We start from the raw sequence: 4712 nt of genomic DNA on the forward strand, positions 1-4712 counted from the left end.
TCCCAGCCTTCAACAATCTTCTTCCATAACCAACACCATGATATCTCAAGCAAGAGGGAGAATATCTATAATCAATGAAATAAGGGTTTCCTGAAGCTTGGGGAAGTGCATGAGGCACAGGGATTCATCAGACTGAGTCAGGGATAATCTCAGTATAATAACTTTATCTCTTCTCCTCCTTAAGGCCTTCCCATAGGAGTCTATTTATACTTCTCCCAATTAGTTTTTTAGTTGGGAAACAGTTGGGCCATGTGCAATAGGAGGTAATCAAAAGGTAAAACCTGCGAACTCCACCCATAATTAAGGAATTTTAATTTTTTAAGTGTTTTAACACATATACATGGGTTTAGTATTGACTAACCCACGTATACACGCTTTTATCTAAGGGAAAAGTAGCGTACAAGGAATAAAACATTGTTTTTAATATATTTGGACCAAGTCTGGAAGGAGGGGTTGCCCTAAGCCATAAACCAAGCATCACAAATACCAAGGGTGATAAATGGTGCTATAACAATAGTTCACATTAACAAAATAATCATCACCGTATATTTATGTAGTAAAAAATTTACATAATTCATAATACTCAACATTTATCACCATTCCATACATTCAAAACTCACATAATCTAACCTCACTAATTTGTATCTAGCTCGTCAACTTGGTGCATCTATTCTCACTTATAGTCTGGACCTTAGGTTGGACTATAGCGATTGATCAAACATTGATTATTACTTTACACCTGACTATATATTTTTTCCCTATCTATAATGTTAGACATAGGAAACATAAATAAATAATAATAGACAAAATTATTTTCTCAATTTTCATTGGGTAATAAGTTTGATGTCTTATTATGAGCTTCTTTCCCGTGGTGTAATATTTACAATGAAAATTAGGTTATCCTAAGTTTAATTACATTGTGATGCACTGCCACTATCATGCATATATATATCCTTAAGTTATTGTTATCATAAATGGACCCAAATATCAAAGTATGGCATATTTCTCTGGCATCAAATAATTGAATGTGTTGCCCCTACAAAGATTTCAACCCACCACCTTCATCGTTTCTTTCACCCATACAAAATTCCCATCATCTATGACCTTCTTCAGCATCACAAGTAGCATGTGAAGATATGCATGTAATTGGGGTGTGGTATAGGATATGGAAATTTCTATAAGACACTTCCACATGAATGAGAAAGAGGGTTATGAGTGATTTGAATGTTGATCATTCCAATACTATTTGGTTGAAGCTTATTACTTTCCTTTTAATGCCCATGCTCCCAGATTTGTAGGTTCTTAATCTGGTGTTTTTGTTGCATCCTCTCTTCTTTAACCCCTCTTGCTTTTGGAAGTAGTAATTTTGGCTACGGGAATGGATCAGAGAGTTCTTGCAACCATCCATTCCATCATGTTCACATTCCTGCGTCTCTTGTTACTAAAAGTAAAGTTCCTCCCAGTGAAGGTCATTCTTTCTCTCTCTTTACTCTATAACAAAAGTAAAAAACTTTACTCTATAACAAAAAAATATATCTCTTTATTCTGTGTTAAAAATGGTCCTATTAACATTATATACGATAAACACTCTCTAAAGCTTCTACAACAAGCCTAGAAATTAATTGGTCAATGAACATTTGCTAAAATATAATCATATATAAAACTTTGAATTATGCCTAGAAAGTGATATCCATACCATATCTTATGGATTTATCTCATATTTTTTAGGTACATCATCCATGTGTTTGAAAAATGACAAATCTATCCCTATCCTATTTAATTGAATAACATGTACAATGGTAATATATATGAGTGTTAAGCAACCAACAAACGTGCAAATCATGCATCATTTGAGTGCTTAATGAGAAATTGAATCAACAAGAAAGACTCATATACTATCATATATGTTTAATCAAACATGGTAGTGTATGTAGAATCTACCATAAAGAGTCATTCGAAGAGAATCTATCTAGCACTTTATACAACCCTTAGAATGCATGCTTTTCAATGGCCATGATTAGTCATTATGGACCCCTATACATTTTCTCTAGTATCAATCCTCTAAGGTCAATTGACCCTAAGATTTTCTCCCACGAAAAAGAAATATTTCCCATGTACCAAATGCCCCTTCTAGAACTTTATCTAATCCTTATAATGGATGTTTTACAATGGCTATTACAATTCATTCTAGACCCTAGTGCATTTTATCTAGTATTAACCCTCTAAGTTTAAATGGCCCCAAGATTGTATCCCATAAAAAGGGATTCCCACATTCCAAATAAAGATAATCCAAATGGTCTAAAGTGGGTTGTCTGACTCAAAAATGTATTAAGACCATGAGTTTAAAATAAGTTTTTATTAGCTCCTACCTTACTTCATTTGGTTGGAAGACTTATTTACCTCTGAGGATCACTTCCTTCATCATTGATGAGCTTGAGAGGGTAGTAGAAGAGAGAGATACAATGTATATTCTCCTTGAAGAATGTAGAAGAACCAACCTTTGACTAGTGAAGATTAAGATGTAGAACCCCCATTAAAAAAAAATAACACGAAGTGCTTCATTTTATTCCACCTTCTTGTCAGATGCAATCCGAAGGCCCAAAATTTTATGGGACCTGATTAGAATAATGAAGGAAAAATATAGAAAAGGGAAAATGATATGAATAAATCAAGCTTATTCTAAAATTTGCTAAAAACAAATTTAAAACTAGAACCAGTTGTACAAACTACTACACACATCGAATCCATAACATTGACTAAATAGAAACGCATATGATTAAACCCAATCATAGAAAACATTATAACCATAGTTTAGTAGAAAGGAAAAGAAAAAGTATTTCCCCCTTGCCACAACATAACCTGAAATTGTCTAAATTCGCATTTAACGAAATCGAACTTCCTAGAAAAAATAATTCTACTTCAAATTTGCAAAGAGCTACATTGTATCTTCTCTTTGAAAAATGTATAAAAATCAAGTGAAAAATAAAACACAAAACCACCTTTTAAAAAATTAATAACATAGAGTGTTTCATTTTATTGCACTTTCTTTCCCGATGCAATGAGAAGACCCAAAAATTCTAACCCAAGTAGAAGAATGAAGAACAAAATCTAATAATAGATAAACGATGGAATAAATCAAATGTATTTGGAATTCACTAAAAATGAGTTAAAAAACAAACCCAACTATGCATATTCTTACCTGCATCTAAATCATAACATTAACTAAAGAAAAACACATATACTTTTAAACCCAATCTTAAAAAACATGATATCCATAGTTTAATAGAAACAAAAGGAAAAGGAAAAGGGTTTTTCCCTTACCACAACCTAACGAGAGGTTGTCAAATGATGTCGAGCTTCCCAAAGAACAATTGTTCTACCTCAACTTCACTTAAATTTCCATGTGGCATCCCTTTTGCAAAACAATGTGACAAAACTACAATGGAATTTACTTGATTAAAGTGCAGGGCAAAAGTCATTCATTCCAAAACACTAGCTATATTTTACTAACTGTTGTTCACGTTTTCCTATGCATCATTAATATATGGGAAGCATTCATGCATTTCACAATGAAAACAAATCATTCACCTGAAAGTTGTATGCCTTTCTTTGTAAGTGAGTTGTGACTTCAAGTTGCAAATGGCATGTAATTAATTATGGTTTTGTTGCGGGAGTAGTTTTTAAGTGTGATTTTTTTAAGTTTTTGGTAGATTTTTGGTTGGAATATGATGAAAAAAATTGTGGCTAAATTTTGATTTGTGTTTTTTAAATTAGTTTTTTGACTACATACATGGATTCAACACCTTCAAAAACTCATGTTATACTTCGATTGTGAAGATTTCACTGATCCAACTTGTGATTTCAATGAATTCCTATCAGATTCTGGACAAATAGATTGGAAAATAACCCTGCAAACTTTCCAAAAAATCGCACTTAAAAATTACTCTGTTTTTATTATGTTCCATTCCATGCGGCGAGATAATGTGACATGTTTTTAATTTCTTAAATTGCATGGACGCAAGGTATATGATTATCTACAATGTTAGAATCTAAATTGTGATTGCAGATATTATCATCCCGAAAAAGAAGCAGCATTGGTGAATTGGATACAAAAGCATTTCTTTACAAACTTAGTCAATTTAGGGCAATAATATATATATCAAATTTGACAATTTATGGATTGTAAAAACTAAAAACTTTAATGTTTTAATCACGATTTTAAAACTAAAAATAGATTTAACATCCTCAAAAACTTCTAAACATCTCAAATTCCACAACTTGACAACATTAACCTGATTTTTTTTAAATTCCAACCAAAATTTACCGAAAATCTACGGAAAAAAACAACCTAACCCATTTAGACTAAGCGTTGACTTACATTCCTCTCCCCACCAATCAAGCAACCTGAGTTCCTTGTTTCCAAACTCACATCCTTTTCAATATGACCAAAGTGAAGTGAGTGCCCTGCTCATTGTTTTTATCTTTACTGTATTGGGCGTCACACCTTACTAATGTCACTGTATCAACAACGAGAGGATATCACCTCTGAGTCATTCTACTCAGTTTGCATCAACGGTACCAACCTTATCCATAAAATCTAGAGCAATTGTCATTTCATATCCATTCTAAAGCAGACGATGTTCTATCCTACGTAAGCTTTGTTATCCCATTGCAACTATAACTTACATTGAGAAACCTTGTTTTCTTCAATG

This window comes from Pinus tabuliformis, chromosome 9, assembly GCF_031772625.1.
Source record: "Pinus tabuliformis cultivar Carrire ecotype Pingquan chromosome 9, CPIR1, whole genome shotgun sequence".
Classification (NCBI taxonomy): domain Eukaryota; kingdom Viridiplantae; phylum Streptophyta; class Pinopsida; order Pinales; family Pinaceae; genus Pinus; species Pinus tabuliformis.